The sequence below is a fragment of the Leopardus geoffroyi genome, chromosome B2 (assembly GCF_018350155.1).
Source record: "Leopardus geoffroyi isolate Oge1 chromosome B2, O.geoffroyi_Oge1_pat1.0, whole genome shotgun sequence".
NCBI classification, from domain to species: domain Eukaryota; kingdom Metazoa; phylum Chordata; class Mammalia; order Carnivora; family Felidae; genus Leopardus; species Leopardus geoffroyi.
The window spans coordinates 65,855,276-65,870,995 of NC_059332.1; the positions used below are offsets into that span (position 1 = coordinate 65,855,276).

The 15,720-nt window shown below is 37.3% G+C and overlaps 1 protein-coding gene across 3 annotated transcripts in view; it reads left to right on the top strand.

Moving 5' to 3' along the window:
- The window catches only part of KCNQ5 (potassium voltage-gated channel subfamily Q member 5), a 514,493-nt gene that overhangs the window by 5,834 nt on the left and 492,939 nt on the right, over positions 1-15,720 (top strand). The window lies entirely within an intron of this gene.

The window sequence follows — 15,720 nt, forward strand, 5'->3', positions numbered from 1 at the left end:
ATGGTTAAGAGTTGGGGAAGTAGAGACAATAGTGTAGTTAACCAAATTTCTTGGAACAGTACACAAGACACTCTATGACATGGTCTCTGTCCATCTTTCTTTCTTCACCTCCTAATGTTCACTCTGAGCTCCAGCCTTATTCCGTGTGTCTCGTTGCTGTGCTTTTGCTCATGCTGCTTCTTTTAATTCTTGCCACTCCATGCGTTCGGCTGTCTAACCCCTACTCTTTCTTCAAAACACAATTTAAGGATTGCTTCCTCTTAGACACATCTCCCCACTCCCAGGATAACTTAGGTGCCCCTTGTCTTAGGTTCTGTGGCACTTCAGGATGTCATTATGATGGTGCTTGCCCCGCTGTTTTCTCTGTGAGCTACTTGGTCTGGCTCTCCCACAGGAGGGCAAACCTCCCACACAGAGATAAGGAGAACTACTTATCTCTGAATTCCAAGCACCTAGCAAGATGCCTTGTACCTAGTAGGTTCTCAGTAAATGCTTGCTTAATGATTAAGTAAATAATTTCCCTTAGAAGCCTTTCATTGAGGAGTTTCCAAGTGTACTAAAGCTGATGGAACTACTAAATCTTTTTGATTTTCTTAGAAGATATTGATGACTGATTTTGAGGAGAAAGGTATGGAGCTGGAAGTGGGAGACCATAGCTTTGCTTCCAACTTTCCAACTAATTAGCTTTGTGACGTGGAATAAACCATTTCACCATTTTGGGTATCCAAATCTGTATCTGTGAAATGGGCATGTCACTGTCCAGTGTCTGTGATGGAGCCACGATGGCAGAGGATGCTGCAGATAGTCTAACATTCTATCACAAAGGGAAGGTATATTTGTAATAAGAAGGGATCTTTTATCGTTTCTCTTCCTCATTTTTAGCTGCAGGACTACTTCCTAAATGGTCACTTTAAGTTTTCTCCTAACTCCTGGTGAGGTTGTGTGCCACATAGTAACCAAAGTGACCTTTCTAAAGAGTTAAACAGAATGCATCACTCCTAGGCTTGGAGAAGGAATCAGTTTGTTGTCTGTCTCTACCCAACTCTTTAAAGGCAGGGACTCTTTCCATCTTGTCCTCTGCTGTATCACCAGCACCCAGCACAGTGTCTGCCACATAGAAGATGCTTCTGCTTACAGACTGATTCACCTACTGATACTCCCAGTCTCCAAAGTATACTCCTGACCTCCTGGTGGAAAACAAGAGTTTACACTACTGGTCGCTACCTGTGTCAGGACTCAATTAGACCCAATGAATGACTTTATTATTTACATATATATTCTATTCTGGATTAAAGCTATATCCACAGAAATTGATATTTGCCTTTTATTTTTACTCCTACATTCCTTAAACATCACCTATTTCCCTTACATGTAGAAGGGACGTATCCAAGTTATACTGCTGTATACCTTGCTAATAGGGTAACATAAAATGCTACAGATATATCCTTCAAATCGATTTGTTTTCAGAAATTTAAACAATGCTGTAGTATTTGAGGCTCATAGTAATATTGAATTAAAATATTGAAAGTGTTAAAATATTAGTATTGGGACTATTATGGCCTAAAGGAAATAAAACCTAAGAAAAAAAACATTTCAAAATGGACTGAAGTCTTGATACAAGAAACACTATAAACAAGGAAGATTGCCAGCAGCCTTTTGATAATTGCTTGCAAAGAAGTGGTGCCAGTTTTAATTTTTAATTGCAAATGGCTATTTTGGCAGATGAAAATGCCAGCAGAGCATGTTTTATCCTAACCCAGTGGTGTGAAACGACTTGAAGTCCAATTGTTGAATAGCTGCAGTTCAGAGTTATGTTTAATGATTTGTAGATGTTTCCATTTTAATTTCCTTTTCTTCAACTATTTACAAGTATGCTATTTGAAGTTTTATTTTGTTGCAACCTGGGAGATAGATTGGCTTCACCACTGTATTTTTTATAATTACTGTAATTCTTTGATGGGTCTCAGAGTTTCAGCTGAGCCTTTTGATCCTTTGTTATCAGTGTGTCTAAAGAATGAGTTTCCTAAATGCTACTGACGTCATCTAATCCTAAACTTAAAGATAGTTTGAACTTCTCCATTATATAAGCATATATATGCACACATATTCCATGTGTATATTCCATACACATACCAATACACATACAATACACACACATACATTGTCAGTGAGCAGAGAACTTGTTCATGAAAATATTTACATGCACTTTATTTTTGCTCCTCTAAAAGTAAGACATCTGAATAAAATGCAGGTTAAAAAGAAAAAGGATCTTAAAGTTACTCTTGGCAATATGGAGATTATATCATAATTTTAAAGATATTTAAGTATATATGGGCACTTGTTACAAACTCAGTCATAGTGTCTGTTGCTTCCATTTACCAGTGAGGTAATTCTAGAATCTCTACTCTTTCTTAGTCAGTGGTAGGATGATCTTTTATAATCATGTTATAATTTCTCTTTTCTTTTTTTAATAGTCAATTTAGTTTAATATTTAATTAACAGCCATTATGTGAATCAGTTAATGTGCTGGTTGCTGGTGGTTCAAAATAGGGAATGATGTGGACCCTGACCTCAAGGAAATTCCATTAGGGAATATAATTACATTTGGATTCAATTATCAGTGTTATTGATTTGATAACTATGAGCAAGTTACTTCCAATAGTACTTACTAAATATGTAAAATAGGCATAATAATATTCCACCAAGGTATTACAGCATCATATAAATTATATGTGTATAATCACACTTAGAATGGTGGCTGTTAATAAAATTATAGAGAAAAATAGAAATAATGCAGTGGTGGGCTATATTGCTATTTTAAAGGTCTAGGATTTTATCCTGTAGGTGATAGGCAGTCTTTCAGTTAGGTGGGGTTTGGGCAGGTAATGATATTGAATTTCTATTTTAGATTGATCACTCTGTCAGCTCTATTAATGCTGGCTTGAAAGAGGAGATAGGAAAGCTTTTGAAACTGATGTTTCAACTTAGGCAAGAGATAATTTGGACTTGAACTGGGGCAGTGGTAGTAAAGATGGGGAAAAAATATGATGGAGTAGAAATGTATTAAAAATATGGTGATTAAGTTGAAATATGATGATGGAGTTGAAATATAGTTAACGAAGTGAATTTGGAAAATGAAGAAGAGAGATAGATTTGTTATTTCTGGATTCCTGGTTTGGGTGGTTGGCTAGATAGTGGGGCCATTAACTGAGATCACAAAAACAGACAGTAGGGTGAGTGGAATGTTGGGGGTGATAAAATGAATTTAACAGTGGACATGTTGAGCTTTTAGTGACTGGGACTTCCAGCTATATATTTCCAGCAGCTGTGAATAAAAATTTAAAATACATAAAAGCACAAATAAGAGTTAAAACTACAAGAAGTGCATGTAAAGAGAGAGGGCAAAAATAACTTGAGGATAGAAACCTGGGGAATACCAACATGTAAATGGTAAACAGAGGAAATAGGGGACATTAAAAGGAATAGACAGCAAGATAGATTAAACAAATGAACAATAAAACTATAAATAATCTATAAAACAATAGATTAAAAAAATGGTTAGATGGTCAGGGAAATCAAGGATGTTCCAAAAAGTGTGAAATGTAGACAGTGATTTAGAAAGATAAGGACTATGGAGTTACCATTAGATCTGGCAATTTCGAAATCTTCAGTGATTTTGTAAGCTCACCAATTGTTCACCTTCAGTGAAGTGGTTAGGGCAGAAGTCAGAAAGCTCTTAATTGAGAAATGAGTCAGAAATGAAGAGACGAAACAGCAAATGTAAGCCATGTATTCAGTTAACCAGTTAGCAAGAGTATGTTTCAAGAGAGATTGGAACACTAGCTAGAAGGAAATACAAGACTAAGGGGGAAAGCAAGAGAGAATAAGTTACCATCATCAGTAGTCATTTTAATTATTGACCATGTACTGGACATTGTCCTAAATTCTTTGTGCACATCAACTCTTTTAATCCACAGAATAGCCCTAAAAGATACTATTAATATCATCTCCCTTTAATAGATCAGAATACTGAGGTAGGGAGAGGCTCAGTACTCTGTCTGAGGTCAGCCACTGAATTAATGGCAGAATAGGGCTTTGTACTAAGGCAGATTGGTTGAGAGCCCATGTTCTTAGCCATTATATCTTGATTGTGATGGTACCTGTGGGCCTAGGGATCCTCCTATCAGATAGCGTATTTACAAAAACTGCTTTTGGGTCTCTTATAGATAGCTCTTAGCAATGTAGTATATGCATAATAAATACTTGGTGAAAAAATGAACAATAGTCAAAATTCCTTATGAACTGGTACCAGAGAATTGTATATAAATTAGTAGTATTAGGAATGTTTGTTCCTTTGTCTTCAAATTCTAACCAGCTCAAGTTGTAATTTTTCCATAAAGGTTTTCCTGATACCTTTGGCTTATTTCCTTACCTCTATTTACCCATTGCTTTTATTATTTAGACTATTTACTTTAGCCCTTAATTACATTTTTGCATTGACTTCAAATTGTATCATTTATCTAATTCTTCACAAATAATTTCTAAGGAAACCAAAGAACCCTCTTTAGTATCTCCCAGATTTTCATTCTTTATTTTTAATCAAAATTCACCCTACCTATTGCTACCAATAAGATTGTTTGAATCTTATAATCTTTTGTTTTCCCAAACACGAATTTTAAGTTCTCCTAATTTAAATTGTAGAGCAATTTGTATTGAAGACCCAAATTGCTGTTATTGCTTCTTAGTACCATTCCCTATGAACATTAAATTTCTAATTTATACTTTCACTGTAGAATACCTAAGATTCATTTAAAAAGAACAGAAATTGCTTAAGTTTCATAATGGCTGAGCATAGAACCATTTTCTCCAAACTGAATTTACAGGATTTTATTTCTTTAAACTAATAAAATAAGCTTGTTTTCTTCATGCTAACATAAATACATTTCATTTCTCCTCCATGCTTGTCTCTGTCTCCTCTTATATATACATTTTTTTTCTAGGAGTTTCTTCTTTCCTATCTCCCATTTGTTCCATTTTCCACCCTCCTGCCCCCAATTAAGCTAATCTTAATTTTTTGTTTGTTTTGTCCTTCCTCTCCATGCACCCATCTTTTTAGAATGGTGTTTCTGCACGTTTCTTTATATCATGTTGTATAATTTAATTATCTTCCTGTTAAAGCTGTCTACTCTTAATCAGGAGATGCATTGACTCTGTAATTGCTTACAAGCTCCAAGAGTGCGCTGCTCCAAGATATAAGTAAACTGGGCCACCTAATTTACACATTGTATTGCAGTAATTAACAGAAGCCTCCAGAAAGATGTGAGGGCTAGAGACCTCTACTTTTCTTAGAGTTTTAGTTAAGGTCAAATTTCTTAGAAAATAAGGGAGTGAAGTCTTAAAATTGCTCTGAGGTTTTCTAATATCTATTTATTATTTCTGAAATCTGGGAATATTCAGATAGATATGCAATAAATAGTTTATGAAAAGCATATTTTTATATTGGAAACTGATTGCTATATATGGATGAGAAATAAATTGGAAATAATTTTTATTCCAGATGGAATTATAGAGAAAGGTACTTTAAAGAAGTCTAAGTATGTTTGTGATGTAAACGATAGTAGTTAACTTGAAAATATTCAACACATAGACTACTATAGTCATGAGGGGTTTCCTTATTCATTGAGCCAAGAAGTAGATCAATAATTTGGCAGCAGAGAGCTGTACTTTTCCTCTTTAATTGAAAGATTAAAGCATGGATTCAAAATGCAAGTGTCACAGGAGTACATATGAGATAGCAAACCACCTGTATTTTTTCCTACTTGGAAAATTTTCCAAAGCATAGACCATGTGAAAGCTATTTCCATAAACTTTTATAGAAGGGGAGCCTTCCATTTCTCTAAACCTTTCTTTCATACCTGAATGAATCTAGGACTAGATGGAATTGAGAATTTGGATTCTTCTTCTCACATTTTGAGTTGTTGGATAAATTTCTCAGCTTTCTGATTTATTTTTTAATGTGTATTTAAAGAGACATTTTTTAATGTGTATTTATTTTAAGAGAGCATGAGCAGGGCAGAGGCAGAGAGAGGGGGGGAGAGAGAATCTCAGGCTCATTGTGGAGCCTAACACGGGGCTCAATCTTAAGACTGTGAGATCATGACCTGAGTGGAAATCAAGAGTAGGACACTTAACTGACTCAGACACCCAGGCACCCCTCACCTTTCTGATTTGTAAAGTTAGGACATAATTTGGAATATTTGTTCAATAACCTGACCTCTTGCTATGTGTATGATCCTGAGTAGGAACTGCCAGGGCTAAATGGAAATAGAACACAACCTGTTCTCCCAAGGAATTTTTTACTCCAGAAGGATATTAGTTTACTATTTACTGAGCTACAAAAACCATTTATCTGAATTGACTTAGGATAAAAGCAAAGGTTGGCCCTTTTCCAGCGGCTTTTAGCTGTTGCTGCTATTGAAAGGGTTTACAAGGTAAACTCCAGAATCACCATATAAAGAACTGCTGATTGCCAGTTCTCTTGACCCCTTGGGAAACTTTGGTGTTCAATTGCCTGTACAGGTGGGCGTTCTGCTCAGGGCATTCCCACACAAAGACCAAATACAGGAGTTCCCACTGATCATAGTAATTTCCAAAGAGCAGTAATTAAACTAGTTAAACTAAATGTTCTAGTTAATAAAACATTCTGAGTATGTTTAATTTGCTCCAAAGTATTTTTAAAAATAGAAAAGAAACCAGTGCTGCTTCATAATACTTTGTTTAGGAATGTTATTTTTTTTCTCCCCAAAGTGGCTGAAGAACAATAACATAAGCCAAATTTTGTTGTTGTTGTTGTTGTTGTTTACATCAAATGAAATGCCTATCTTCAGTATATACTCAAGTTTCTAATATTGTTAACTTCTTTATTCTGGTACCTGGAAGGAAAATATTATACCCAGCTTTCCAGAGGGTCTAGAATTCATTCATTCATTCATTCATTCATTCATTCATTCATTCATTCTTGGATTCATTCATTCAATAATTGAATGTCCACTGCATATCCTGTCCTCATGTCCTTGGAACACTTTGAAAATACTGCTTTGCATTTGACTGACTTTCTCTAGGCATGTGGAAAATGGCTCTCTTCTTCAGCTTTCACTTCAGAGTGAAAGTAAGATCAGTAAGTGGAAGAATTTGTGTTCATTGTGATCTCTAAGGTGCTTTTCACTCATCTCCTTAAGACTACAATCTAACCTTCAAATATATTTCTGAGCTAGATAAGCAATCAAGTTAAGGAATTACAAGGTGGGATTAAATTAGTTTTAAATTTTCCATGCCAGATGATAAAATCCTATAGCTCTGTTTTGCTTCATCAAATGGAAAAGGTAGAGAAGCTGAATGGCAATACAAAAGACTTTGAGGGAACCCATTTTTAACCTTCAAGATAGGATCTTGAACCCAAGGAACATTTACTCTTACTCTTGCTGTCCTTGACAACTAGAAATGACAGTCACTTTGTTTAGGAGCAACATTTTACCAAGCTTGCACAAATTGGTATCATGGTTTTTGTTTTCTTTTTCCTTTAGAAGAAAGCCGGATAAAGTCTTTTAGATTCAGGTCCACCAAAAGAGAAACACAATGTGATGTTTCAAAATCACCCCCAAAGGAATGAGCTACCCTAGTTATGTTACCTTACTTCAATCTTAAATTGAGATAGTCCTGCAGACCTTCTAAAGATAAGACAAGAGACAAAAAAGGGAAGAAAAAAGTATCCAGTCATCACATTTGTGCCAATCATGTTGACTTCTAGGTAGTCATTCAGGCCACCAGTTTGGTTTGACCATCATGCTTCAGTGGCCTATTATTGTCTTCTCTAAGAAGAAGGGAATAGTAGTCATCCCACTGAAAGTATAACTTATCTTTAGCAGGAAAGATTCTCTTACATGGTGCTAGAGTGTTCACTTCCAATGTTGGACTTGATGAGTTACTTCACAAATTACTGTTCCCAAACTAGTTGGGTCATGTTTCCAAGAGCTATTTTCCAGAGCTCATGGGTATGGAGTTTCATTCCAGGCTTTGGGGCAAGAAGTAGATAATAAAAATAAGTTTATAGATGGTCCTAAGTGAGGTAGCCTAGACAACCTTAAACAAGAATAATCAAGACGTTATCATCACATTGTGCTGGAGAAAACATAATATTCCTCTAATTCAAAGGTAGTTATCATAACTCACAAGTGCTGTCAGTGAGAGATTACATATTTTTCCTCCAAATAAGGTTAAAGGCAATTACCTGAATTTTTTTTTCTCTTTGGTTGGTTGTTGGTCCAAAGTCCCTTTTCACATTGCAATCTTAATTTAATATAAGTTTGCAAAGCACATGATAATACATTTAAAAGTTATGTTTTATTTTTGTTCTTGTTTGTTTTTATTTTGCCTCAAGAGCCACACGTAAAGTGAGTGGTTACTCCAGAATAATTGTCTGGGAGTGGTATGGCCACATTGCATGACAAGGACTTGGCCTGGAGTGTTTGCTCTGAGAGTGTGAAGGGGCAGAGAATAGAATTCAAAGGGAGAACTGGAGGTCTTAGTCCTTGATCAATTTTTGGTAGGAAAAAGAGATGAAAGAATTAAAGATTTCGAGGTTTCAAGCAAATGTGACTATGACCGAGTAGAAGTTGCTTAATTCTGTTTTAGGGAGAGACGGGATGCATGAGTGGACATGTTTGGGCATTGGGAGAGAAAGACTGAGGGTCATTAGTTACCAATGTGGAGGTGATGGATGAAAAAATAATAAAGGTGTTGGGAGAAGAATGTAGCAAGAGAGGTTTAGCAAATAGTGGCATGTGGGGAGAAAAGAGGGGAAAGAGGGGTTTGTGAAAGGGACAGAGAGGAGGAAGACCAGTGCCATACAGCATCCAAAGGAGAACCAAGACTCAGAGAAGGATTGCAGTGGGGCGAAAGTATTATAAAGAAGAGAAATGAAGATGTCAATGTAAAAAGTAGCAATAATATGGAAAGCAGGATAAAGGGAGAGGGGCCAGAACCTACAAGAAAACTCAGTGATCTAGGAGTGAACAGCATTTGCGGCACTATGTGCTAGGAGGACATCTAGTATCACAGGGGGAAAAAATCATGTCCTGGAAAAAGGGCCAAAATAACTCAACAACCCATTACAATGCAAGTATAGCAGTCAGCCTTTCAAAAGGCATCCACAGGATGAGGGGTGTCCCTGAAGGTATGGAATGGGGACTTCAGGGGAGAGGGTGGTATTCAGAGAGCTTCCTGTGAAAGCAGGGAAATCTGGTTTGAAAGGGGTTTTGCAGTCCCTGAGAGAGATGCTGATAAGTGCCAAGCAGTTATAAAGAGTTTGAGATAAGGCACCAAACAGTGCTTGGAGGGGAAAAGAAGGAGACAGATTAGGCTGCAGAATTGACAATTGAATGGGTAGAGAGAGAGAATGGTAGATTAGAGAGCAACAGTATAAAACTAAACCTTTGTTTATTTCCCCAAGCAGCTGGAGGTGTGCACAAATATAAAAACCTAGGGAAAGGGCCCCTCTAGAAGAGGAAAGATGAATGTAATTGAAGAGGAACAGATCCTAGAAAAAGAGAGATAGGGATTTATGGTAAATAAACAGTTTAAGGCAGCAGCCAGAGGTGAATAACACGATTTCTTAACAACTGCAAGGCCCTGATGGAGTTTGGCATAACCAGGTGGAAGACTCAGTGTGTGTGATTTGGAGAATCTCTCTGATGGTGGTATGCAGAGGAGATTTAAAAAGCAGATGGAGCCATAACCCAGAGCTGGCAACTGTGTCTAGGGAATGAGAAATGCTCTAGGAGTCACACACACTAAACGCGGGTGACCTTGGGCAAATCACTAACTTCTCTAAGCACCGACCATCTGAAAAATGTAGACATGATAAATGTGGAAATGTACAAGTTATGAAAGCTCCTTATATTATTGCTGGCACACACACACACACACACACACACACTCGCACACACACACACACACACACACACACACAATGGTAGTTTTTATACTTCCTAACCAAATATAGTCTTTTAGTCTCTTCAGAGGAGGAGATACTGCAATAATAAATACATGTAAAAACGTGTTTAGTGAATAAATGAGTGAATAAATGAATTACCACAATATATTACTTATTTTACAACAGCATTGTATTTAGTGCTAAGATTAGACAGTCAGAAATTTCCCTTTGTCTGTATAAGCTTTTTTAGCTTGAGCTAAAAGATTTTTCTCAGGAATCAGGAAATATTTTATAATGTCTTTATTTTTCAATACTTGGATAAAGGCACATTCTTAAAGCTTAAAGTTGAAAACACTGTCAAAGACTACTAATATGACACATTTAAGTAATAAGATTATAGAGCTGGAAGGACCTTTGGTAACTGCTCTAACACTGTCTTTTTTTTAGATGGGAAAACTGAGACTCTGCAAAAATGTTAAGTAACTTGCACAAGACCAGTCATTTACTGTCAGAGCAGCACTGGTGGCCAAGCTTTCCCATTGCCCTTACAGAAATGACTTCAGTTATAGGTCTTGTGATCTGCCCTCACCTTGCTCTACTGAAGATTCTCTATGGTTTTTAACATATGAACAAAAGAAGTGAATAATGACATTCATTAAAAATACTATTGTTTGTTCAACTATTATGTGAAGAGTAATCTTTAAGAATTTTTTTTTAATTTTATTTTAGAGAGAGAGAGAGAGAGAAAGCAGGGGAGAAGGGCAGAAGGAGAAAGAGAGAACCTTAAACAGGTTGCAGGCTCAACAAAGAATCTGACACAGGGCTCGATCCCATGACCCTGGGATCATGACCTGAGAGGAAATCAAGGGTCAGACACTCAACTGGCTGAACTACCCAGGCGCCCCAAGAATAATCTTTTAAAAAGCATTTTCTCTCTTTCGCTCTGTATATTATCAGAGAAAATATTTCTCTCTTTTACAAATTTCTAAATGCCAGAAAAGGGTATTAATTTTTATGACCTTTCTTCTTAAGAAGTTGAATTCTGAAAAAAGGGTCTCTTTGGGGGTTAAAATATATATTAGCTTGTTCTTTAAAGGCTCCAATAAATGAATAGATCAAGTAAGATACTAATTAATACTTAGTACTTTCAGTTGCAGCACTGTGGTTTCTTTCAGATATCAAAATCTGGGGAGAAATATCTCCAGAATTCCAGTAAGTGGGAGTGGGAAAAGCACATACAAACATTATATGAGGATTCCAAAAGCCTCCCTCGCTCCCTCTTGCTGTCTTTTTTTTTTTCTTTCTTTTTCTTTCTTTCTTTCTTTCTTTCTTTCTTTCTTTCTTTCTTTCTTTCTTTCTCTTTTCTTTCTTTTTTCTTTCTTTCCTTCCTTCCTTCCTTCCTTGCTTCCTTCCTTTCTTTTTTCTTTTCTTTTCTTTTCTTTTCTTTTCTTCCTTCCTTCCTTCCTTCCTTCCTTCCTTCCTTCCTTTCTCTATTTCATACACTCACACATACACACACCCAAGCAATCTCACTAGGCAGATTCATTAGTGAAAGCAAATGTGGTCATCCATAAGTTCAAATGAACTCGAACACCTGTATTTAAATGTGCCATGTTAAAGAGACCTAGCACCCAGCTTATATGCCCAAGAGAGCCTGGGCCATGACATACAGGAGCAGCAGGGAAAGATGACCCCAACTTCTGGAAACTCCTTGCCCTACTTCATGAGAGGTGAGGCACCTCTCCAGCTTTGCAGGTACAATATATATTTTCTAATGTGAATGCCTAAAATTAACTTAAACTTGATTTCTTCCCTCCTGGTATTTTTTTTAAGTTTATTTATTTTGAGAGAGAGAGAGAGAGAGAGAGAGGAGTAGGGGGGGACAGTCAGAGAGAGAGAGAGAGAGAGAGAGAGAGAGAGAGAGAGAGAGAATCCCAAGCAGTCTCTATGCTGCAGCACAGAGGCAGGGCTTGAACTCACAAACCATGAGATCATGACCTGAGCCAAAGTCTGATACTTAAATGACTCAGCCACCAGGTACCCCATCTTTGACTATATCAAATGTACTTTTTGTGGTTAATGTTATCATTAGAAAATTAATGGTTTCATTAATGAATTATGAAAGTAAAGGAATTTTGGTTACTGTTTAAAATTGTTGGCTTATAGGGGCACCTGGGTGGCTCAGTCGGTTGAGCATCCTACTTCCTCTCAGGTAATGATCTCACAGTCCATGGGTTCGAGCCCCACATCGGGCCCTGTGCTGACAGCTCAGAGCCTGGAGCCTGCTTCTGATTCTCTCTGCCCCTCCTCACTCATGCTCTGTCTCTCTCATTCTAAAAAAGGAATAAATGTTAAAAAAAACTAAAATTGTTGGCTTATAAATGGCAATTTTTTGCATGAATCTTGTATATATACATTGAGAGTTTGATGTGCTGTACGTGCTCCTCCAGGCATCTTCTCTGTAGATAGGAAAATTTTGAGGCAGAGAATGACTTGGAGAAAATGAAAAGCTCTCATTTATTTTTATCAACAATCCTTTGTGCTCTAAATTACTCCTGTGGTTTTTAATGCCAACAGTATTTTTTCTCAGTCATCATAATCTCGACGTGGTCCTGATTCAGAGGTACTTCATTCACTACTCAAAGCTTCTTTGTTCCTTACCCAAACACAGGGATGGGAGTGGAGGGAGGCAGATAAAGGAGAGGCTAGATTTTCTTTGACACATGGCTCTTGCAGTTTTCCTTAATAGGGTTGGTTTGGTGCCACAAGACAAAGAGCAGTTTACAGAGCACTTCACATCTGCTCCCTTTGGTCATGGAGCAGATTTGTACACAAATGCAGAGCACTTACACCGATGCTCAAATAAAGGGATCCTATAGTTATGAAACCCTGACCTTACCTATGGAAGAAGGTCTGATTGTGTGACATCTGTTTGTTTTTTTTTTAAATTTTTTTAATGTTCATTTATTGTTGAGAGATGGAGTGCAAGTGGGGGAGGGACAGAGAGAGGAGGAGACACAGAATCTGAAACAGGCTCCAGGCTCTGAGCTGTTAGTACAGAGCCCTATGTGGGGCTCAAACAAACCGCGAGACCATGACCTGAGCCAAAGTCGGACGCTTAACCGACTGAGCCACCCAGGCGCCCCTGATTATGTGACATTTGTTAAACATGCTCAGTGTGGTAGCTGCTGCTCAGCCACATCAAATTCACAGGCCAAATCCACACCCTATGTAATAATACCAATCTGCTAAACATTTTTGATGGCTCTTAAGACAGCTGCAGCTGTTAGGTATTTGTTACAGAAGCCAGAATTCTCTTCATTCAGAGATCTGTGTAGTTTGCAAAGATGTAAGTATAAGAATGTTTCCTGAAGCATTGTTTTATCATTATAAGAAAATTCTATCATTATCAACTAGTTAAATCAACAATGGCAAAATTGTCCAAGGGAAAACTGCATTCTTCGAAAAGAAGGAAGTAAATGTGCATGACATGGTATGTCATGATTTCTAAAATGAATTAGTAGGTAAAAAAAAAATCAAGATATAAAATAGTGGATGTAATGTACGTAAGTATCCATTTTTGTAAATTAGAAATGTGCACACTAATAGATTCTCATTATTTGTGGCTTATAGTCTATAAAGTCGCTGTAAACACTGAGTTAGTGAATACTGAATCATTGCCCCTAGCAGAAATACAGGGTTAGGTTCATTATTATTACTATTTAATATGTAATTGTTTTATTAATATTGAACTCATAGTGAGCAGTACTATAACTCATATCTAAATGAAGCTTACCTTACATGTATTTTCTCTGGAAGGCACACCATAGCTTACTTGTACTTAAGAACTAGACAGTGACAACAACAACAAAAAACCCTAAAAACAAAAACAAACCAACCACTAGACAGTGCTTCAGCACTATAATGGGGGCCTTTTTAAACAGTGAAATCACCTTCCTCTCAAAAAAACAACAAAAAAATGAAAAACATGGCATTAAATGCACCTTGAAAAGGACACTTGTTTACAATGGGAGCTGAAACAAGAAGGCAGAGAATTGCTTTCTTCAGTGTCAGTTGGGAATGTGGCTTCAGTAGACATATTTGGGGCCACCTTTTTCATGTCTACATGTGATCATGAGTGCCCAGCGAGCACTGATTTTAGGAGTAGGAAAATTCACAAATATGGAATCTGCAAGTAATGAGGATCAGAATATATGTGTGCACACACATACACACACATCCCTTTATGTGTGTGTGCAAATGGGCGGTTCCTCAAACGACTCTAAGAAACTGCTAGATGGAACAGAGAATAAGACTCCATGGCAGAAGTAAGACAAGGTGCACCTCCCATTGTAACTCTCTCTCTGTCCCATGTGGCTGTTTTGTGTGTGTGTGTGTGTGTGTGTGTGTGTGTGTGTGTACGCGTGTGTGTACATAACATATACTTCTTCTCTGTCCTGTCTTGCCCTCCTCTACCACCACCACCATCTTTATTCTTCCACAAGCTGTATGCATTTTCTGAGGAGCTATAGGGATAAGATTTTATTTTAGCTAAATTTATCATAGTGAATATACACTGAATCAGGCTCTTGGCAAAGTTGGCCAATATAATTTTGCAAAGGAAGCGTGTTTTACAAATGTTAAGTATGACACTCAGAACATGAGTTATCCGGGTAATTTGTGTTACAGAATATTACCCTATTTCCTAGCACCCTGAGAAAGCCTGGACTTTAGGGCACTTTAAGTCTGCCAAATACCCTTGCTTAAATTCTTAGCACAGGTTGTCAGATTGGAAGCTTAATAAGTAGAAAACTACTTAAATAATATTAATGAGGGGCGCCTGGGTGGCGCAGTCGGTTAAGCGTCCGACTTCAGCCAGGTCACGATCTCGCGGTCCGTGAGTTCGAGCCCCGCGTCGGGCTCTGGGCTGATGGCTCGGAGCCTGGAGCCTGTTTCCGATTCTGTGTCTCCCTCTCTCTCTGCCCCTCCCCCGTTCATGCTCTGTCTCTCTCTGTCCCAAAAATAAATAAACGTTGGAAAAAAAATTTTTTTAAAATAAAAAAAAAAATAAAAATAAAAAAAAATAATATTAATGATATTAATGACAACTATAAAGTTGGTATCTGACATATGTGTGGAAATTTTCTTCAGGTAGAATTCCAGTTTCTCGTCTCCTTTCACCTCCCTTGTAGAACAGAGGGGGCGGCAAATCCCCAGGTTTAGTCCCTTGGCTTTTTGCTGGGCTCAGAGTTCCCGAGTCTCCCTTCCACAGGATGCCCAGAACTCAAGAGCATCCATTTCTGACTTGTCCTCAGTTCATATGCTTGGTTTCTTGGGTTACTTTGAAGTCTTGCCTTATAACTTATAACTTTAGAAAAGAGGGAAAAGTTTTAATTTTTTCTGTTTCCTTCCTTGCATATGCCATGGCATTCTTTTCTTTTAGCACCTATGAAAAGCCTGAATAGAAAGTAATCTCCCTGAAAATCTTTCTTCCTAATTAATCTAGAGATTTTCACTTCTGCTAGGTACTTCCTGTAATGTACTGTAGTCCTGGTTAAAAGCAAACTGAAGCTAAGCTGGCAATGGGTTAAAAAAGAAGATATATAAGTCATGCTCATTATTAGTTATATCTGGGATTCACTGGTATTAATGGCTTCCCATGGACTGTCACCTTATGCCCATTATTTGTAATCAAAAGTAACTAAAATTTCTGTGTAATTTGGTTTCTG